Here is a 24,244-nt window from a genome sequence, read left to right as displayed (position 1 = left end):
TTCCTTCCTTCCTCATTCCTCTTTTTACCATTTCTCCTATTTCACTCGAACTTCTGAGTATGTGATTGATCGCACCTTGAAAACTGAAATGCAGTTTCCTTGAAGTCTGAACTTTCTTCTCCTTGTTAGCTTCACTAGGTTCTTTCTCTACATCCCGAAAGGTGAGCCGAAAAGGATATGCCAGGGGGAGATCCTCCTGGAGTCTTAATGTTGTCTTTGGAAAACACTGGTATCCTCGTTAGCTGCTTCCTCTTTCTAAGACTTTCTTTTCCTGCCGTAGTAAAACACTCATCAATCAGGCCGATGTCCTGTGCACAAGAGAACCACCTGCTCAAGATCTTTATCATTTGGAAACAAGAGAAAGGAACAGAATGAAGCCCAACATTTTAGGGAACCCCGAAGGATTGCTCTTAATAAACAGATTCCTCTACTTACTGGGGAGAACCCAGGTCTCCATTTCCACACATTAAGCTCTGATTTGTGCTCCTATGTCCCTGGGCTGTACCTCAACTCCACCCAAACTACCCCGGTTTCTGAGGCTAGACAGAGGACCATGTCATACTGCAAACTGTTCGGAAATACTGCACTCTGGTGAGCCACTCTCGGATCAGAAACTTGCCCTTCTAGTTTCCTCCTTGAATCTCACCTGCAATTGCTCTTAACCTTCAGTTACTGGGCTCTTGCTCATTCTCGACGGCAGTGGTTGTCAAACTTCCTAATGCTGCGACCCTTTAATACACTTCAAATTTGTCAACAAGTCTTAGTCCCATCACTTTAATTCAGGTTGTCATGGGTTACCACTCCTGAGGGAGCTACAGTAATTGGACTTCTGGACTTCTAAAGGAAGTGTCTGAAGTGGAAATTAACTATATTAAGGCTATTAAAGTACCACAAGATAGAACACCAAGTGTTCTTTAACTGACAATTTTCCAGGAAGAAGCTGATCTCCAGTTCTTAATCCATTGGTTTACAAGGCTTCTAGCCCTAGGTATACACCTGCTCATGTTCACAAGTAGAAGTAAAAAAAGGTATTATGGATCTCTGTGGTAACAGAACATTGAGTCTTCCTAACTAATAAATAAGTAATTGGGGGAGGGGTCGGGTTGAATAAGATATCAGAATTTATTCATAGATTACTCAAAAGACACTAGAAAAATGTGAGGTGAATAGAAGGTTCTCCAGAGTTTTAAGTCCTTGGATTAAAACCTCCTGAATAATGTATTAAAAACTTCCGACTGACAAACTCCGGTGCCATCAAACAGAATGAGCCCAGGGCTAGTCTTCAGCGCAGTAACTTTCTTTTATCACTGCAACTGCCGTCATAGATGCAAATGGAAGCTTCTGCTCACTTGGCTACTTTTCTGCTTGACTGGATTTTCTAATGAAAAACGTCTGTTCCTTTCAGACAGAGCTCAAGTGTCATTCAAATTTTACACATGAGGCAACGAATGAGTGCATTTGTTCAGATGCAAAAGCATTTAAATGTGCGTCCTTCAAAGCTGCAGCACATTTATGGATGCAGCGGTTCAAAACTCGCTGAAGCCCTACAACAAAAGGCACAGAGGAAGGTGCGCTCAGGCTCCCGGCGCCTGTAGCCTGGGTCTCCATGTGTGAAAGTGGGCAGCCCCGCCTTCCCTTCCAGGCCCCACAGCCAGAAAGCGGTGGGACTGTGCCAACGCCATGCCATTAGCCCTAATGTCTTCCAGGTCAACAAGCCAAAGTCACATGAAAACCCCTCTTCAGTTTACCTCTCCAGGGAGCAAATATTTTAAGGAGCAAGCATTCCAGGCATGCTGAAGCTCAGCCTTTACAGCAAACTAAGCCTTAAGCGTTTTGCAAAGCAAGGGTCTGGCTTTGGTAGAAGGCATTCAAAAAAGTGTTTCAAGAGGGGCACATCTCTCATTTTATAATTACCATTTAGAAATGAGGAAACTGCATGGGAATACATCTTTTAATGGCATGAATGGATTATGGGGTGTTTCTTATACCAAGCAATATTCTGCCTTTGATTAAAAGTAAAAAAGATGACTAGTATGTACATTAAAGGAATATTATTCTGAGATCTCAGTTGTTTTAACCCGGAAATGTGGTGGTTTTGGGGGAGAGGGGGGATTTTTGGAAAGAAGTGAATTTTTAGTAAGAATAAGTGGAGATCAGAATTACCAAAGAAAAGTGAAAGAGATTTCCCATTTTCTGGCCCAAAGCAGGAGGAGCCCTGGTGGCACAGTGGGTTACCCTACTGGCTACTAACCGTAGAGTTAGCAATTCAAAACCAGCAGCCATTCCATGGGAACAAGATAAGGCTTTCTATTCCCCCAAAGAGCTCCAGTCTCTGAAACCCACAGAGGCACTTCTACCCTGTCCTATAGGTCACTATGAGTTAGAATCCACTCAATGGCAGTGAGTTTGGGTTTGGCTTTGGGTCAAAGGACACTCTATCAACAACATGAGGCAGATGAAGTATGGGATCCTCATCCTCAAGGTGACCCATTTTGGGGTTAAATCAAGTACTGACATGAAGTCAACCCAAGGAAGGCTGTGTCTGCTTTTCTTGGTGTTCAAAGACGTGTACCATCGGTTGTTTCTCTGGGCACAATAGCCATTCCTACACGTCATTACATCAACAATTCTAGATAGTTCCTATTTTATTTCTGTCCTTTTCGAAGATTTCCCCTTTAAATTTCCGCAGCAGAGGACCGACAATACCAAAGCCACCGCCATGGAGCCAACTCCAAATCACAGTTAAATTCTTGGAAAACAGTCGCAGTTAATAGGCCATCTCTTAAGAGAAAATAGGACAGATGAATTGAAAAGCCAACTACAGCACCAAATAAGTACACAGGACAAATTTCGTTAACTGCTTTCATGGGCAAATACACATTATCAATGGTCATAACAAATAAGCAATGTGCACGCGTTTGGAACGCTGAGAACCTGATAACCGCATCTTATTCGTTACTCACAAAGGCAGCTGATTATTCTAGTTTTCTATGAGGACAGTTCCCATGCTTTCCTTTCAAAGAATTATCTTCTTCCCTGTTAGAAATTTTAGTGCAAAGATAAGGACACTTCGGTCTATGATGCTATACTCCAACAATGGGATCACATCTAGAGTTTATAAAGTATTTTGCAAGAAATATCTATAATTACGTATCTAAAATATTTTAAAATTGTGCTTTAAGAAATGTTTTATTGTATATGATTCTTTTGAGAAATGTGATAAGTCCTAGAGATTTAAACCGAATTCATTTAATTATTGCATACTACTTATAACAACAACAAAACCCCCAAGTCTAGGTAGCCCAAAGTTATAGCAGCAATAACAGGGTTCCACATAAAATTCACCCAAAGTTTAATTAATTCTTGTGTATGTAATCAAGGGTCCAGGCAACTTTATTAAAAGCTAAAAATAACAGTTACCTTTTTCTAAAACAGATTCAATCTCTTATGTAAACATCTCGGAAACCACATCTGAACGCCTGTGGCTCTCACTCACTACCATTGAGGCAATGCCGACTCTGTGGGACAAGGAAGAACTTCCCATGAGTTTATGATACTGTAACTATTTACGGGCACAGAAAACCCAATTTTCCTCCCTAAGAGAGGTTGGTGGTTTTTAAACTGTTGACCTTGTGGATCACAGCGCAAGATATAACCACTGCACAACCAGGGGTCCTCTGGCTACACAAGGGACAAGGGGAATGCAACTCAACACAAACCCAAGGCCAACTTTCCCTAGCCAGAGGTCAGACATGCTGCCACCTCCTTTACTTATTCCAACACCAACCATTCCTCCCAAAACACTCTACTCATGAGCAGTGCGATGGCCACATGGAACTCACAGATAATACTCACGACTATGGGGGTTATTAGGGACGTTAATAAGCCGGAACCAGAAAACTTTAAGATCCAGTCAATGGTCCACAGCAACATCTCTCTTCAGCCAAATCTTTCTCTCTGGTCCCCATGTGGTCCTTTGGCCTCTGCCTCCATAGGCCAGAGAGCCCTCCCACTGCAACTCCTTTACTCTGTGTCATGACCTCCTTGCCTCAGTATCTGGTCTCTGTTTGGCAAGGCCTTGCTGCCAGCTCTACTTGAGGCAAGGATTTCAAACATGTTCCGCTGGTGGCTCTTCTTCCTTGACGGTTGGATAATTCTCCCTCTGCTTCTGCGATGGCTCTCTTTGACACAGAGGAATGGTTTTGATGGGGGAGTGGATTTTGTCTTTCAACAGACCATACCCCCAAGGAAACAAGAGTGGGACTTGGTTCACACCCTCTAGGAAGGTGCAGACTCAAGATACAACCCCCACTTAATCCTGTAATAGAGAAAATCCTTCCAAAATAAGAAGAAAACCACGGGCAGAGAGGTTAGCGTTTACAATTCGTCACATTAGGGATTATAAGAAGAGCCATATGAAAAAAATTCACTTCCCCACAATCTCACAAGGCAGTCTATAGTTAAACTAATAAAGAAAAATGAAACGACAGGACATCACAAACTTGGGTGTAACCCGAGCTCTATGTTAACAACCACAAAAGCTCCCTAGATTGACCTATAATGATAAGGAAATGGATGCGCATCCCACATCCTATGTCCAAGTAAGCGAACACGCGATACTCTGAGCCACATGGTGTCTACATTATTTGGGGGGGGCACATGCACAGGAATATGACTCACAGATCACTGGTGATACAACTTGGCGATCATGATTCAGCAAGCAGGAAGCAGGCCTTTGATTACCATTGTATTGATGGGGTCTCCAGGCAAACCTATGCACTCTCATACAGGAGGACACCTATGAAATAGCAGTACTTAGAATTTTTCAAGGGGGTTTTGGGAAAACGGAAAATTTGAGAATCAAAAAAGAAAAACAACAGCATGATCAAAGTTGGAGAAGGAAAGCCAGTCCCCCGGGTCAGATACCACAGAGAAGTGTCCAAGGGATCTGACGACGTGAAAGACAGCACAGGGCTCACTCAGTGCAGTGGAAGGGACAGACACCTGATAGCAGCTGACAGGGGAGAGAGTTGTATATGAACAAGATCAAATAGGAGCTAATGACTTGCATATCAAGGAGCACAGCTGTGAATGCGCCTTAAAGCAATGGAGGAGGTCAAAGAAAGCAATTGTTCAAAACAGCAAAAAGATGGAAATAACCTAAATGACCATCAATGGAAGAATGGATAAATGAACTTTGATACATACACACAAAGGGCTAGATCACCAATTCTCAAATGTATTTGTTCTACTTGCCCCCTTTCTACACCAGTAAAGAGTCTCAGAAACTCGCAGGATCAAGGCTACCGTTTCCCATTGAGTTGCTATGAGTTGGCATCAACTCAGTGACAGTGCTTTTGACGCACCCCCTGGATCACTCCAGCAAGCTCCATGGGGACACTTAGGAAACAATGATCCAGCCAAATGATTCATTCATCTACGTGTGAAATAAAGGCCTTGAGAGAGGGCAGAATGAAGCAGTTGGAACCCAGTGAGGAGCACCCCTTGTGATCTGCTTCCCTTAAAGTGACAGTCGAGGAAATGCCCGCGGGTTGGTCCAAAGCACTCAAAACTGACAAGACAGCAATGGTTTTATTGTTGTTTTGAATGTTTCGAATTTATAACCAGTATCCTAACTCTTGAAGTACAACACAAGAATTTGAAGTAAGTGTGTAAAATCCCTTACCACTGGGAGTGTTATTTGGGACCTGGTTTCTATTTAAGCAATTGTTTATCATTTGATTTAAAAGCTAAAGACAATGAAACCATCATAAATGGATTTAATGGTATATTTTATTCTCTCAACACAAATGCCTCTCATTTATGCTGATAATTTAATTAGATACTTCCAGAGAGGTTTGACCCTGTAACCTATGGATAAGGGTTTGACATTCTTTTCTCAAGATCCCAAAACAGTTGGTTTCTGACTCTGACACTCCCAAGCTGCTGCTTATTTTATTTTTTTAAACTGCTCTTCTGCTGATTCATCCTGCCACGAGAGTGGCGTTTACCATGGTGTTGGAGGGATTCTTTCTAAGCATATGGAATTGCTACCCCACATCCTTTGCCTTCCTGGTGTTGAGGTTGGTTGTTCTTGTGTCTTTCCTTCCTTCCATCAATATTGAGCTAAATCCTCATTTTATTCATTTGCTATCCATTTATTAAAGCACTTACCATGTGCTTTAATCTCCGAGCATTGGCTATGGCGGTGCTTTTATCACACACAGTAGGCACTGCTAACAACAAAACAAACATTCCCCAAATTTGGTGTTCAGCATCACGCATTGTTTATTCTCAATATAGCACCACAAGCATTCTTTCCTCCCACCAAGTCTTCACCTCCACTGACCCAAACGCTTCCTCTCAATTTATTTCCCTCTAAACTGGTTCACTAGTAAAATTCATTGAAGATTAGGCGCTGTTATTATTAGATCACTCTAAGTTATGGAAATAAACTCCAGAGTATAATCAGGTTTTCTCTAATTGAATTGTACCATCTATTAATAAAGCTTACATCATAAAGATTTATTCTGATGCACAAAACATCACTAACACATGGAATAATAAAGTGCTAATCTCAGGAGATTTTATCATATTAATAAAATTGATATGTATAAGATAAACAGAAACATGCTGAATGTTCAAATTTGGGGGGGGGGGAGATGAGTTGGGGAGTAGGGAGACCCATCAGACCAAAAAAGGAAATAATTAAATAGACTGTCATTCCTAATTTAAAATGTGAGTTCTAGACTATTGCAAATTTAGACATTTACCCATCTTGGTTCTGCGTTAATTTTTAATAGTAATTTACTAATATTACCAACAAGCAATTCTCCCTGGAATATCCCATATGCACCTTCTAATTCACATTTCATTTTCATTTTCCCCCTATATATAGCTTGCAGGATCCCTTTCATTCCTTGTCATCTTTCAAGAAACGCTTTCCAAATGCTCTGGTTCACATTGCCATTTTCTTACTGCCTACTCTAAAAAAAATCCTTCATCTGACATTGAAAAAGTGCTTATCATCTGGCCAGAGCCATAGCCACTAAATTGATTCTGACTCACAGTGGTCACAGAGAGGCTGTGAATCTTGACCAGAGCAGACAGCATCATCTCCCTCCAATGGAGAGGCTGGGGGTTATAACTTCTAGACTTGAGGCCTAACGCAACATCCACCAGGGGTCCTCTCTGGTCATACTGTGTGGAACATTAATTAAGACCGAGAATAAAAAAGTGTAAGCACATTCACGCTTCAGGGGAAACACTGAGAGAGAACTCTAGCTCGGATCTGTCAATCTTGAGTTCCTTGAACAAACACCCATCAATAAGAGAAGATCACCGTGTTTCCGATGGAAACACAATCATTTTTTTAAAAAGGATGGAAGCCTTGCACTGACCTCTTCCTGTCTTGCTACATGCACCATCTTGATACATTTCCTAATAACAGGGAGTGATCATCAACACCATTCGATGAGATTTCATTTAACTGTCTATTCTGCTATTCACCCGAGTATTTCTACCTCTGTGCTTGTTCACAACTGTCCTATTAATGTTTGCACTTAGATGAGACAAGACATGTCACATCGAAACCCACCCTTTTCCCTGGCAACCATCCTTCCGATCTAGTTTCACCACGTGGATAGCATTTGCGAGGAGCCCTGGTGGCACAATGGTTAAGCGCTCGGCTACTAGGCAAAAAGGTTGGCAGCTTGAACCCAACCAGCAGCTTCACAGGAGAACGTCCTGCCAATGTGTTTCCATACAGTTTATCGCCTAGAAAACCCTACAGGGCAGTTCCATTCTGCCCTATAGGTGACTATGCGCCAAATTCAACTCAATGGTGCCTAACAGCAACATGGTGTTGGGGTCGTACCTAGGCTAGTATTGCTCAGACTGCAGCACTGATGTGTCTTGTGCTTTTTTTTTTTTCATGTATTTTGTTTTTCATGGTCATCTTTTAATTACTGGTTTTCATTTTCTAAAATGATTATGGCTGTTGATCATGGCCATGGAGTAGGCTACTGATGCACAGAGACTACATTTGCAAGTGGACCTCCTTCAGAGGGTTGGGGTTTATTTGGATTTTTTTGGGGGGGTGGGGGGGTTGTGATCTTTATGGAAGCAGATGTCCAGCCCTTTTCTACTACACAGCCTCCAGGAGTATTTGAACTGCCAACATTTAGGCTAGCAGCAGATGACACACACAGCTGCATCTAATTGCCTTCTGAAAAGTGCCCCAATGTCTATGGACTACATCTTTCCCCAATTCTCCAACCGAGCACTGAAACCACTCTTAAGTACAGATAAGTCCACAGGTGAAAGGCATCAGTTCCATCTCACCCTGGAGACCTCCCTCCCCTCCTCCACCCGGGACTGGCTGCTGGCCAGACCGCTACACAGATGTTGTCTTGGGACTTCCTTTCATCATCAGGTTGCAAAGCTAAGCCTGAGAGGCACGGTCAGGGAAGGAAAAAAGACTCCTGGGCACATCACCAGAAAGAGCTGACATCCATTAAGGGATGGAGGAGAGAGGGAAGGTTTATTTTTTAAATCACTTTAATGGGGGCTCATACAACTCTTATCACAATCCATACATACATCAATTGTATAAAGCACATTTGTACATTTGTTACCTTCATCATTTTCAAAACATTTGCTCTCCACTTAAACCCCTGGCCTCAGCTCCTCTTTTTCCCCCCTCCTTCCCCACTCTCTCATGAACCCTTGATAATTTATAAATTATTCTGTCATATCTTACACTGTCCGACGTCTCCCTTCACCCACTTTTCTGTTATCCATCCCCCGAGAGGAGGTTATAAATAGATATTTGTAATCGGTTCCCCCTTTCCACACCACCTTCCCTCCACCATCCCGGTATTGCCACTTGCACCACTGGTCCTGAAGGGATCATCCGTCCTGGATTCCCCGTGTTTCCAGTTCCTATCTGTACCAGTGTACATCCCCTGGTCTAGCCAGATTTGTAAGGTAGAATTGGGATCATGATATTGGGGAGGGGGGGTTGGAGAGGGAGGAGGAAGCATTTAAGAATTAGAGGAAAGTTGTATGTTTCTTCGTTGTTACACTGCATCCTAACTGGCTTGTCTCCTCCCTGAGACCTTTCCGTAAGGGGATGTCCAGTTGCCTACAGATGGCCTTTGGATCCCCACTCTGCACTCCCCCTCATTCACAATGATATGATTTTTTGTTCTGATGATGCCTGATACCTGATCCCTTTGATACCTCGTGATCACACCAGCTAGTGTGCTTCTTCCATGTGGGCTTTATTGCTTCTGAGCTAGATGGCCACTTGTTTACCTTCAAGTGAGTCCCATAACCCAAAAAAGAAGAGAATAAACTATATCCCTAGACTGTACAGATTTTTTGTGTCAAGTATTTAAATTTTGAACATCCCAGAACACCCTTCGATATGGAAACTGAAAGCTTCTTAACTCAAGGCTTAAGTTGATTGTCATCTCTATACCATTTTTTGCATTCACGATGCTGAATTTTGTCATATGTATAACTGGAAAAAAAGCATAATTAATTTCCCTCCTCAGTGCATTTTAGCCAGATTTTTTTTTCATAAAACATGTTTTTCTCACATAACCGTTTGAAATTACTGCAATATTTAAAGCTATTTTTCTCTATTTCATTTCAAATATCTGGACACAATGAACTCTCCCTTTTGCAATAAATAAATAAGTAGCTAAGATTTATATAGTACCATTTGAAGATTCTATAAAGAAACTTTATACCTAGTTTATAATATGCAAACTATAGTTTTAAGCTCCATAAAAGTACATCTCTTAATCCTTTTCACAGGGAAAAAATGTATCAGAAATATCTCACAATTTGAACATTAACCTTATAGACTGAATTGTGTCCCCAAAATGCTTGCTGAGAATCTTATTCCTGTGGTTATAATATCACTTGGGAATGGCCAGCCTCTGTTGTATTCATGGAGCCGGATTGATGAAGGGTATGTTTGAGTCAATTTCTGACAAAATATAAGAAGCAGATCAACAAGCAGCGATGGGGGAAGAAAAATGCCAAGCTTGTGGTCATTGCCAGAGGCTGAAGGGACAAGGATCGTCTCCAGAAGCAGCAGAGAGAACGCCTTTCCCTAGAAGCCCTGGATTGGGACTCCTAGTCTCCTAAACTGTGAGAAAATAATTTATTGTTCAGTAAAGTCCTGCACATGTGGTAGTTTGTACTGTAGCAGCACTAGGACGCTACAGGCAACCGCTTGTCTGTCAGTTTGTCTTACTAGGGTGGCTGTGTGTTGCTGTGATGCTGGAAGCTATGTCACTGGTATTTCAAAATGCCAGCAGGGTCACCTAAAGTGACCCTGGCTTCAGGCGAACCTGCAGACTAAGAACAAACAGTGAAGAAGGAACAGTCTGTCCATTTTGGAGGAAGTAGCTGATGACAACCTCAGGCACCACTTGGAAACATTGTATCACTTAGAACCAGGTATGGAAGGTCTAATGAACAGAAGCAAACATTGTTGGAGATAGTGCCAAAGGATGGGCCCTTGTGGGTGGAAGAACCTTGAAATGTGAATGAAGGAATCAACCACAGTGATGTTAGTGGCTTTCGGAATTTCATGTGCTGAAGGGACACCACACAATCAATGTCAGGTAGAAACAGCTGCAACAATCTGCTAATGATTGGAACTTGGAATGTGTAAATCAGGGGTCCTCAAACGTTTTAAACAGGGGGCCAGTTCACTGTCCCTCAGACCCATTGGAGGGACGGACTATAGTTTTAAAAAAACTATGAATAAATCTCTATGCACACTGCACATACGTTATTTTGAAGTAAAAAAACAAAACGGGGCAAAAACACCCGGCGGGCTGGATAAATGTCCTTGGTGGGCCGCATGTGGCCCGCAGGCTGTAGTTTGAGGACTCCTGGTAAAGTATGAGTTTAGGAAACTTTGGCAGGTAATAAGTCCATGCCTATTAATTAATCTACTAATTAAATCAAAATGAAACATGGTGTTTCATAGCAAAGGTCTAACTTAATTCAGTTCATTCTGATTTTAAAATATTAGAGTTAAGCCATTCATCTACGCACCAGCAGCTGTCCCCACCATTCTAACTAACACGTCATATACTTTTTTATATCTGGTGGCAATGATTCATGTGGGACAAACCATAGAGCCGTAAGTCCCCACATATCCCATCATCTTTGTCATTCACGGTATTTTCTACTTTAGCCCTTTGGAAAATTACTTATTGACTGGAAAGGCAAATGTCAATATTCAAATCAACAGAGGATCTCAAGTTTGATATATGTTTTATGAAATCATGTAAGGAGGAGTTCTGAAAACATGAAGGAAAATCTGTGTCCTTGTTCAGCTGTGGGTAGGGTGGTGCCTGGTTAACACTCTACTTGAGCAGGGTACACAGAGCTCGCTAGAACGAAAGGAGAAAGCCGACGGAAGCAAGTTCCTTCCTTACGTAACTCGCTCGTCCTAATCATTTGTAGTCACATCAGGAAAAACAAAACAATTCTCTGACAAAAGACACCAGCTTGAGGTTAGCTTGAAGCATTGAAGTGATTCTTCATATTAAATTTGCGTTAAAACAGCAAGCTAGAAAGTTTAATGAAGTTGTGGAATGATTTCCAAGATTGAATTTTGCAGATGTAACAAGGGAACAGATGTTTATTGGTTGGCACTTAAAAATAATTTCAGGTCATCAGATCTGACATGACTGATGCCAAATATAGAGAAAAATAAAAAACCCAACATACCATAAATTCACTGGCTTCAACTGATGTGCTATTAAATCTAAAGGCATGTTTTGTCTTTTCTTTATGCAGTCGGTAGAAAAAGATGGAAATAGTGAAATTTAAGTGACATGTGACGTTTTGCTTTCCTGTCTATATGTCCATCCACAAGATATAATTGAAAAACAATCTTAAAACAAATCAGTTAAACACTACATGTTTTTCACGTGCTCAGCTGTTAGCTCCAAAAGAAAAACACAGACCAGGGAGTGGGGAGGAGGGAGTCTCTAAAGGCCAGTGGTATTATTTTTTTTCATGTCAACCTTCATCCATGCTTCTGTTTGTTGTCCATCCCCCTGGGGGAGGGGTTATATGTAGATCATTGTGATTGGTTCCCCCTTTTCTCCCCCCAAACCTTCCCCTTACCCTCCTGGTATCGCTCCTCTCATTACTGGTCCTGAGAGGGTTACCTGTCCTGGATTCCCTGTGTTGCGAGCTCTTGTCAGTACCAGTGGACATGCTCTCGTCTAGTTGGGGGTGGTGGGGAAGGAAGCATTAAAGAACTAGAGGAATGTTGTATGTTTCATTGATGCTATACTGCACCCTGACGAGCTCATCTCTTCCTTGTAAGGGGATGTCCAATTGTCTTCAATGCAACCCCACTTTTTCATAAGCTTTCGGAAGCCTCCTCAGATATCTACCAAGATGTTTATCCTACGATCATTTATAACGAAGGAAAGCCAAAACCAAACTCACTTCCATCTAATTAATTCCAACTCACAGTGACTCTTTCAGAGAGTACAACTGCCCCTGTAGGTTTCCAGGCAGCCACTTTTTACAAGAGTAGAACGCCTGTTACCTTTCTGTGGAGGAGAACTTGGTGGTTTTGAACTACTGACCTTTCGGTTAACAGTCCAACACATAGTCAGTATGCCACCAGAACTCCTAATGAACGTAGTAACAAAAGGAATGAAGAAATAAAGAAAACAACCTAGTGAACACAAAATAAGGAATAGTCATATTATAGTGCACAGGGTAATGCTATAAGAATATTTAATTTCATGGATAAAGTTCTATAAAAAGGTTAGGCTTAAAAAAGTAAGTCACAAAACAGGAAGTACAAAATAATATAATTCTTAAAATAACAAAACAAATCTGTGTTTTTAAAAAGATAAAACAGAAAGGAAACAGATTGCTTTCAGTATTTATGGTAGTAGTCACATAGCGTAAACTTTATAAAGTGACCACACAATACTTTAAAAAGAGAAATTTATTTTATACAGCTGAGATTCTCTGTGCATATTACAAAAGAGACGTTCACTATCTTCACTTTTTAATGCAGTAGCTTCCATTTTTTAATGCACTTTTTATTAAGCACCAGAAAAATCTGGCGTCTACTAAGCCAACTTGTTTTTGCTTCCCACCTGTCATACAATCCACGTTTCAACAAAATACTGACAACAGAGCATCCATAGCATGGCAACAATTTTCAAAAGCTGTTTTTCTTTTTTAATGATGCATGTTACTCAGTAACACCTGAATATATCTACAGTGGAAAAAGACAAAATTAAAGATTCAAGAAGAATATCGCCCCATGATGTTATAACCCTTATTTCAGACAACACACACCCACTGCCATGAAGTTGATTCCGACGCATAGTGACCCTGCCTTGTGTCCAAGGTTGCAAGTCTTCACAGGAATAGCTAGCTCCATCTTCCTCTCGCCGAATGGTTGGTGGTTTTGAAATATGCCACCACCCCCCAACTCATCTCCTTTCACCAGCTCGAGAACAGCAAATCAAGCTGCAGTCAATGTACTGAAGACAGAAGAAGGAGGTCTGACCACGGGCCTTGGCGGATAACCCAACGAGAAGGAAAGCATTTCTATCGCTTTCCTGCTTAAACACACAAAAGGAAACTTCACCTCCCAATTCCTCCTCCACCCCGGAATCTACAGAATAAATGTGCTCTCCACAATCCAGCCCCAGATGCGGTCTTTGGAATGGAAAGACCGCAGCGTTTCTTTTCCTATAGTGGTGATCAGGCTTTGGACACTTGGCTGAAGATAATAACAGAGATGCTCTTAGTCTGGCTACATGTTGTTTTAAAATTAAAATACACATTTCCCACAGGACATTTCCACTAGTGCAGAAAGCTCATAACGCACAACTACCAAGAGATAAATTCATGGTCAGTGGGTCCTTTCAAGATTGCCTGCTTTTTAAAAATCCTCTCCAGTACGGAAAGACACCAAAACTGATGCCCTGATTTCAGTCTTTTTTTTCCCCTGATGATAAAAGGAAATAATTTATGATGGACATCAAAAAGATAGAGGCTTAAGTAAACATTTACAAACAACTGTAATCCCACTGCTCAGCTATAAGAACTGGCAAAGAACTTCTCTTTTCCATGCATGGTTTTCTTTCACATAGTTGGCGCCAGACTCTTTACACTGGTTTTAAAATACGATTTACTTGGAACATTCAAAGATCCCACTTAAGATACCATATCAGAGGGAGTCTCATGACTTCCAAGGATGGCGGACTTGCAGTCATTGAATAAGAAATGCCCAGTGGTTCTGGTCATTCCGCATGCGATCATTATGCAGGCAATTCTTAAAAACATAGACTTTCATGAATATGCATCTCTCCCCCCTACTGTGCAGAGGTCAGGCTCATCAAGCGTCATTCTCATCATGAAGTGTGATGAGCAGCCTCTGCATGAGCATCACTAGCCCCTCATGAGGCAGCATCTTCTTAAGGAGTCATTAGTTAACTATTTAGCCGGTATCAGAAAGGAAGGCAGTTCAAACGGATCAGCCTTCTGAAGGAAAAAAGACTAGGCAATCAGTTCTAGTAGAAAGTCTAGCCTTGAATATGCTACCGGACAGTTCTACTCTGTTAGATTGGGTCAGCATCCACTCAAAAGCACACAACAGGATCTCTGTCCTGCAGAGGTCAGCAAGACTGGAGAACCATGGGCCTACCGGTACTGACGCGCCATCAGCTATCATACTAGATTGTGATGCTGGGGTGACTGTAATTTACCTCCCTCAAATGCACACTGTCAATCTGTCCATCTGTCATACTGTGGTAGAATGCATGTTGGAAGCTATACCACCAGAATTTCAAAGACCAGCAGAATTACCCACGGGTTTCAGCAGAGTTTCCGGCTGATGACAGACCGGAATGATAAGTCTGGAGATCCATTTCTGAAAATTAGCCAGTGAAAACCCTATGGATCATAACAGAATATTGTCCTTATTGTGTAGAAAGACAAATCACTGCAGAACCCTTGGCCGCTGAGTTGGTTCCGACTTACAGCAACACTATAGGGCAAAGTTGTGCTGCCCCATTGGGTTTAAAAGTCTTTACAGGAACAGCTAACGCATTTGAACCACTGACCTTGCAGTTAACATCTCAGTATTTAATCCACTGTGCTAGATAGAAGACAGTACAGTAGGTGAAGTACAGTGTCAAAGAACGTGAGGGAGCCATAAGTGAGGCGGACTGATGAATCAGCAACAGGCTCACGTTACCAAAGATCACGAAGATGACCCAGGACTGGATTAGAGAGTTGCATGAGTTGGCGTCGACTCAATGGCAACTGACAACAACCACAAAGTCCAGAGTAATAACTACCCACCTCACCCCATTCCTACAAGCATCCTGAAACACTGTCCTCTGATTGGCCTCAAGAGAATGATTGAGCGTGAATCCAAATAATGAGCCCAGTAAAATGCCCAACCACATCCTTTTCACACGATAAAGAATGAACAAGATTGTACAGAATTTACAGAAAGGCAGCAACCGAGACAACAAGGCTTGCATGTTCTAAAATGTTATTTGAACAATAAAATCCAAAATTCAGATAAAGTGCCAATGCCTTCAGTTTCTCATTTGGGCCCACCGGAGTAGTGTCCTACTCATCTGTACTTACTTGTTTGGAAAGTGTTGAATGTAAAAAGAGAGAAATTGGCCTTATAAAGTAGTAATCTTTAAACTTCTAATTCTACTCTTTTTGTTTAATTCTACTTTTCAACATAGCTCTTAACCTTACCGTCTCCATAAATCACTAGTCAACTATATTATGTCTTGACTGGTCAGAAATAACAGCAGAGCACAATTCAAAATACCAGGAAGCTGGAAACAGCCGTAATGCCCATCAGTGGAAGAATGGATAAATAAACTATGGTACAGACACACAATGGAATAATATGCATCCCTGAAAAACTGCAGTGAAATGCCTCCTAACATGGATGGCCGTGGAAACCATTATGCTGAGTGAATGTAGTCAATCAAAAAATCAAATATTGTTTGAGTCCACTACTATAAGGATAAACACCAAGGAAAAGGCGGACTTCTGCTCTCAGGTCATGCAATCTTTTAATCTAGGTTCCCAAGCAACAAGAGAGACAGCCTGCCTAGCACCTGTGAACCATGTAGCTTCCCCTTTAAATGTACATCTGAAAAATTACTTTGACAGAGGAAACCTGGGGCTACTTTTCCAGTTTTCTATTCAGCCCTTGATGACCCAGTATATGTGCTATCCTACAGGGACTTTAGACTCTGTCCTTTCAAGTCACACAAAAACATTCATAGGTCATACCAGAAGGATTGGGTGTTGAGACTTCTTGAAGTGAGCTGGGCTTTACATCAAACTCGCTGGCAGAAAATAGAAGGAAACAACATACTCCCTCAGATTTATAGCTGAAATCCCCTAGTCAGTGTGAGAAGAAGCAGATGATTGTTATCGCAAGATCCTGGAATGAGTGGCCATTAGACTTTGCTTTGGATCCCTTGGTTTCAGAGTGTCCAACGACTGCTGGCCTGGAGCTACCATATATTTACTGTTGTAAAGTCCTCTCTATTGCAGGCACGGTTCTGCCTTTGTTAATGAGTGTTATTGAACATTTTTCCCCTCACCAACCCCTATTGTTTGTGCAAATGGTGACCAGTCACTTAAGACTATAATCTGACAAATCAACAATGCATCCATAATGGCGTGAAGCTGACCAATGCTTGCATCATTTCCTTGTCTCAACAGTGTTTTTAATTCTATACCATGGGCTAAATTAAGGACACTATCAATAGAATTACCTGTCCCGGGGGATGATTATCATCTTCGTTACCATAAAATGATAATGGTGTCTCTAAAGTGAACCAGAGGCATACATAAACCAGAGATACATGCATGGATTTGGGCTCACACTTAATGCTAGCCCCAATCTAATCACAATTAATTCTTGTGACATGACCCTACTTGATGCCTGTCCTCATGAAGAGATTCCTGAAGAGATGGGTGCTATACCAAAGTGCAGTGAAGAAAGCAGGTGGTGCCCGGCAATCAGAAAGAATAGCATCTGCAGTTCTCAAGGCTTGTCTTACAGCCAGCAGCCATCTACGTGAGGTGTCAAGTATGTCCACATGGGAGAAGCACACTAGCCGGTGAGCTCCACGGATTGTAAATAATAAAATCCAAATCTGAAGGAGGGACTGGTATCAGTGCTTAAACTGTGAACACCTGATTTGGCTATAGACAACAATGGAAGTCCAAACTCCCTATGCAGGGCCCCCCACATGGTTTTAGCCTCTGGTGAATCCTCTCTGGACATAGTCCATGGATGTAAAATAGTCTTATCATTTGAGCACCCTTTGAGTCCATCTTGAAGTTGTTCTTGTTTTTTAAACATTTCTGCTCTCTTTTCCATTGAGGTTTTTTTCTATGTTTTTGTTTTGTCTAGTCATTGCTAGCGAGGTGTTTTTGTTTGTTTGTGTGCTTCCCCTTTGTGTTCGGTATGATTTTCTGCAGGTGAAATACAAGAGAGGTAAATGTAGAGTCAGTAACTGAATTAATAATGACCCAATGGCATGGCAGGGTAGGATGGGAGAAAAAGGGAAGCTAACAAGTACGAGAAGATGATGTTGTGAAATTGGTTGTGTTGATGACTGCATATCTCTTCTTAATATGATTGAATGACTAAATTGTGTGACATATGAAGTATATGCCAATAAAACCATTTAAAAATAAAGAAAGCCTGGAAGAGTGCCAATTTCGATAGTGGATGTATTGTGCTCTGAAGGGTAGTCAACCAAATGAAAAGAGGATGAAGACATCGCAAAACCAATATCCCCCTTGAGTGACGATGCGCTTGGATCCCACACAAGATCATTAATAAGATGTGCCTGTGGGTATGAGAGAGCATCCGCTCTGGTTTCAGAGGCATTACTAAAAGCAAGGGGTGAAATGAGAAAGCTGGCTTGCCCCCAAGGGAAATCAGCTACTCCATGGGAAGAAAGTGTCAACAGCAACCTAATACACTTTCCTCATCTAGACAAGGAACAGGAGAGCCTGCGGAGCAAGGAAGCCCAAGGCAAGCACATGGCTGGGAGAAAATTCACCCAGTGTAGCAGTGAATTCTGCATCCAATGGAGGTCAGGAAGGTGTCATGCCAGGCATAACAAGCAGTTATTTTTTCTCTCTTCAAGCTTTGTTTTGAATTTTAATATGCTTAATGTTTAAAACAATCTGGATCTTCCTTTGACGTAGCACCTTAGTGAGAATTATCTACAGTAAAACCATCTCTTTTGCCTAAAGGATATATCTGAGATACAGAGAGAAACGTTAGAAGCAAACAACAATTCTTTGTTCACACAGCAACATAATACATGTAAGCATGTCCTCTAGACTTGAGCTGCTCCGCAGTGGAGGGCAGCACGTGTCACGGAACACATCTTGCTTCGACATCGGAAACCTGACAGTTGTGAAAATTTTCAGCCAACTAAGTTTTAAAGCAGTTTCACTGTAAGCACTCTAAAATAGAACACATGAGTGGACGGTGTAAAATATGAAAATAAAAATAATTTATAAATTATCAAGGGTGGGAGGGCTGAGGAGGGAGGGGGAAAAAAGAAGAGCTGACATCAAGGGCTTAAGTAGAAAGAAAATGTTTTGGAAATGATCATGGCAACATACGTACAAATATGCTCTATACAACTGATGAATGGATCATTGTAAGAGCTGTAAGAACCCGAGTAAAATGTTTTATTAAAATAAAAATTAATTTCTTAAAAAGGAAATGTATCCTGTTCCAGGTGTCTCCTTCATTAAGATATCTTTAAAATGTTATTTATTGCCTCTATATCACAGCCTTTGCTTATTTAATTTATTTTTGTAAATCAGGTAGACATTTGCTTTCATATGAATTTCTTGTTATATAACAAAGGAACATTGGATTAAAAATCATACTTATTAGAATACTTTGTTGGTCAATAGTTGTGATTCTACCATTTATATGCTTTGTGAAGTACAGCATGAGATCCAATCACTGTGAGTCTCAGTACTTATGCCTGTGAAATGGGCATAACAAAAGCAACACCTACTGCCTGACAGAGAAGCGATTTCGGCAGATGCCCTGCATAACTGGTACCCATCAAATCCACTGCTATCTGACTCATAGTGACTCGATGTAGGGTTTACAAGGCTGTACATCTTCACAGAAGCAGATCACTGCATCTTTCTCCCAAGGCGTGGCCAGTGAGTTTGAATCAGTAAACTTGCGGCAATCTAATGCTTCACCAGACAGCACCACCAGGCCTCCTTCACTACTACTGATAAGAAATTAAGAAAGCTATTAAGGAGGAAGAAAGACAAAAAGGTGGAGGGATGGGGGAAAGAAGGAAGAAATAGAAAAAGAGTAGTATTAAAGCACTGAGCCCATCAGAATTAATGGAACTAAAATGTATGGGAGTTTTATCTACGATCATAATCCCTTTTGCTAAAATAATACAAGGCACACACACTATATCTCTCTCTCTCCTTGGAGTTATTTTGTACACCTTGGGCAATACTTTTGATTTGAAGTTTATAGAAAACTTGCCGTTAGGTAGAAATCAAGCAGTGCCCACTTTCCTTAATTCTGACCGAAGTTCAGCAACAAAGTACACTCACTCTACTTGTCATTCTAGGACATCAGTTTAAGCACAAGGTGAAAAAAACCAAAAACAAAACTGATGAATAAAAATTAAGATGATCAAAGACTCCCACCAGGTAATTACTGAAGCTATCTAATGATTTTCTAGCTCCCTAGTAGTCAAGACGGCATCGATATGCTTATTTATACGGATCTTACCCAAACGGCTGAAAAGTGGTCAATAAGCTCATTTGAATACCAGATATTAAATTAAAACAGCAACAAAAAGAACAAAATAAATAAACTAGAACAAATCTGCCAAACATGTCACAACATGACCTGACTTCTTGAATTATAAATACCATTATGTATGAATTTTATATAATATGTATACTTATATAATACATATAGTATAATGATATATTACCTAATAAAATTTTGCTATTAAAAATAATACTAAAACTCATTGCCATCAGTCGATTCTGACTCACAGCCTGTGGACAGAGCAGAATTATCCCCGTGGGTTTCAGAGGGTGCAATTCGTTACAGAAGTAAAAAGCCTCATCTTTCTCTGAGTCTACACATCCACTCCCTTCAATCAAGTCGATGTCGACTCATCGCGACCCCACAGGACAGGATGGAACTGCCTGCCCCTGTGAGTTTCCAAGATTAACTCCTTATGGAAGTAAGAGGCCCCATCATTCGCCCAGTTAAATGTATAAAAGGAGACCAAAATCTATTCAGATGGTGAAAAGAAATTTTGTACTTCCTGATGGCCAAGCCTCCGCTCACAGAGAGGCTCTGGAAGCACTGATGTGCTTAGTTCCTGGAGGACACGATGGCAGTTGTAGGCCACCACTAAGTGGCTTGGAAGAAAGGCCTCGTTTCTATTTGCAAACACTTCAGCTTTTCAAAGCTCTGCGAAGCTGAGTTCTACTCAAACCAACATGGAATTGCCCTGAGTCTGAATCAACAATGGGGCTCCTTGCCCATTACCTTTCACAGGAAAAAAATATTTCGGGGTTTCTCCATTTTCCCAGGTCTCTCTCCACCCTGTTCACCAGTGAAGGGATAAGCTTTAAAATGGTAAGGACAGATGAATAAAAGAACATTTCCTTCGGAGAGGTGCTTTCCAGGTGCTAATTATAAATGATCAAATTATTTAAGAGTTTTGTGGGGGGAGGTCAGATGCTTACAGACACCCTCCCCGAGGGCAGTTAGTCACCAGACTACAGGGTCGGCCTCGCTTCCTTCTACTGGGGACAATAAACTAGTTCTCCCTGAGGTCTGTGACCAAGCGATCTCACCCTCCTGATGATGGTTCCCTATGGAGATCCAGAGAACAGGTCAAAGCTAAGCTGCCATCCTAAAGCTAGGATCCGCCCATCTTGTCACATGTATACCCCCAATCCCTCTTCTTCCTGTTGCATGTATGTATGTCCCTAGACCACCCCCTCATTACTGTATTACCTATAGCACAGCCCCTTCCTGTGACATATGTCCTCACCTGTAATTAGGGGCTTGCATGTCCCCAGAGAATATAAAGAGCCTGGGCTAGCATTAAACTCTCTCTCTCCCTCCACATGGACCACCAAGCGGGGCTGAGGTGAGCATGCTACCATGAATCGTGTCTGACTCCATTTATTTCAATACTTCTCTTCTATCTCTCATGCTCTCTATAACTTTACTATGATCTTTGCTTATTATCGCTGTATAATTGTGCCTACGGGACCCGTAATGATGTGTTAGGGGCTACCTTCCCCTGACATAGTTTCTCTCAAAAGTGCACAGTAAAGTTCATCAAGAAAAACAGCTATTTTGACAATCTCTATGAAATCATCATATAAAATCTTCCGGTGATGTCATTTTCAGATCTTAGGACATTTTATGCAACTTTTATTCCTTTCCATAGTTTGTTTGTTTCACCTGGAGCAAATTTCAATCAATTCTATTAGAGAGGAATCCTTTTTAGAAGGGAGTAGGGCAGCAGGGCCAGGCAGGGAGCAGGGTCTGGCAGAAAGAATACAGTCGACAATATTTCTTAAAACTAACAGCACTAAGCAGTGAATTAGAATCATAATGTGGGTCTCAACTTGTAGTCACTTCTAATGTAAATAATTCTTAACTGAATTATGAATGTGTTACCCAGTGATGCAAGAAGAGAAAAATTATATTTAACCATCTTTGGAACTTCACCTGGATGAAATTCTGAATGCCGTTTGGATACAACATCTAAAATGTTATGAACCATAAGGAATTAAAATAATGCATTTAAAGAAAGGATTCATGGCTCTCACTAAAATGATGCTCCAAAAATATATTTGAAAAATTTCATGGAATGTGTGAGAATCTAAAGGATAAAGGGGGGGGGGTAGTAAGGCCTACAGCATCTAATGAAATGACTGTTCTGCTTCCAATCTGTGCTGAATTGTGTGCTGGTGCAATGCTTAAGCGCTCAGCTGCAAACCAAAAGGCCAGTGGTTCTAATCCAGCAGCCGCATGGCAAGAGAAAGACGTGGCGGTACGCTTCATAAACATTTCAGCTGGTAAAACCCTGCGGAGCAATGTGAGTTTGTCCTCTAAGATCACTACGAGTTCGAACGAGCTCAATAGAGGTGGATTTTTTTTTAAAGTTACGTCTGTGTGTGTGTGTGTGTGTGTGTTGTTTCTTTATGTCATTGCTAAGTTAGTTTGAATATATAGTTTCTTGAGACCTGCAGTCTCCCCATTTTCTCAAAAGGAGTTATACCTAGTATTTAAATATTCCTTATTGTTAACCTCTTAACTCTTCACTTCTTGCTCAGCCAGAAAACAATTAGAGGCCTGGTAATAAAGAAAAACAAACTCACTCAATAGCTTAAGAATCTGCTTCCTACACCTTCATCAGCAATTCCATGGTGAGTACTTCAATTCATGCAAAATCTTCAATCTAATGCCCAGTGCTTCTGATGAAATTTTGCCCAACTATTCTGATCATTGCATCAACAGCTGGCGTTCCAACTTCTAACCCAAGATTGGTGGTTCACATTTGCTCAGCAATTTCACAGGGAAAAGGGCTGATAACCTAATCCCATTAAGGTTACAGCCTAGAGAACATTCCTCCGTTTGATAAGGTTGCTAAGAATCAAAACCGACTCAGTGGCACCAAGCAACAGAGAGGATGACCGTATTGACAGCCACACCCTCAACAACCATCCTTGCTTTCCGACTTCGCTGCTCAGACTTATTGTTAATGATACACTTTAGTCTCTCCATTCAATTGTCAAAATTCACATGAATATTTGCCCACAGCCTCGACCTATCAATTCCATTGTCCTTTTTGAATAAACAGGCGGTTTGTCGAAACATTTAGATGTTAGCTATAAGATCAAACAGTACCTCACTGCATAAAGAGTAGCTGAAAAGATAAAAACCAAGAAACCTCAGCAGATTAAATATGAATTGTGACAGTTCTTCAAGGGAGGGAACATATCACATAAATCAATTCCATTTTATAACTAAAAAGTAAAATTTGAGGTCAGCAAAAGAAACATATATTCAACCTTATAGCCAGTTTAATCCAGCTTGATTTAAGCAAAAAAAAAAAAATCCCACCATTTTCACAACTAACATAAAATATGGACTGTTGTAGGAAAATAGATTTTTTAAAAAGGCAGCGTGGGGGTGGTGGTGATGCTGGGGCTTAATTTTAGGTTTGCTGTTATTTTTTTAATCATTTTATTGGGGACTCGTACAACTCTTATCATAATCCATCCATTGTGTATCAATCACATTTGTACATTTGTTGCCCTCATCACTCTCAAAACATGTGCTTTCTACTTGAGCCCTTGGTATCAGCACCTCATTTTTCCCCTCCCTCCCCATTCCCCCTCTTTCATGAACACTTGATAATTTATAAATTATTATTATTTTGCCATAGCTTATACTGTCTGACACCACCCTTTACCTACTTTTCTGTTGTCCATCCCCCAGGGAGGAGGTTATATGTAGATCCTTGTAATCGGTTCCCCCTTTCTACCCACCTTCTCATCACTCTCCCAGTACTGCTACTCTCACCACTGGTCCTGAAGGGATCATCTGTCCTGGATTCCCTGTGTTTCCAGTTCCTAGCTGTACCAGTGGTACATCCTCTGGTCTAGCCAGATTTGTAAGGTAGAACTGAGATCACGATTGTGTGTGTGTGTGTGTGTGTGTGTGTGTGTGTGTGTGTGTGTGTAGGTGGGAAGGAGAGGAAGCACTTAAGAACTACAGGAAAGTTATATGTTTCATCGTTGCTACACTGCACCCTGACTGGCTCATCTCCTCCAAGAGAACCTCTGTAAGGTGATGTCCAGTTGCCTACAGATGGGCTTTGAGTCCCCAATATGCCTTTGGGTCCCCAATCTGCAATTTTGCTGTTTTATGAAGACTTTTAGAAGAAACGCAGAAGATCTCAATTCCACAATTCTAAACACCTGGTACACATGTGTCTCGCCTAGAGAAATTGGTAAAAGTAGGATTCCTGGCTCCCACTTCCAGGGATTGGGGTTCGGGGACTTGGCCCGCTATGTGTAATTTCAATAGTCATACTAGAGGCTCAACAATACTGCTCTG

General features: G+C 41.2%; 1 protein-coding gene across 6 annotated transcripts in view; it reads right to left on the bottom strand.

The window, feature by feature from the left end:
* The window catches only part of APP (amyloid beta precursor protein), a 298,287-nt gene that overhangs the window by 183,679 nt on the left and 90,364 nt on the right, over positions 1-24,244 (bottom strand). The window lies entirely within an intron of this gene.

This window comes from Tenrec ecaudatus, chromosome 2, assembly GCF_050624435.1.
Source record: "Tenrec ecaudatus isolate mTenEca1 chromosome 2, mTenEca1.hap1, whole genome shotgun sequence".
Lineage (NCBI taxonomy): Eukaryota > Metazoa > Chordata > Mammalia > Afrosoricida > Tenrecidae > Tenrec > Tenrec ecaudatus.
The sequence above is the reverse complement of the archived record's forward strand: the minus strand, read 5'-3'. Positions and strand labels throughout refer to the sequence as shown.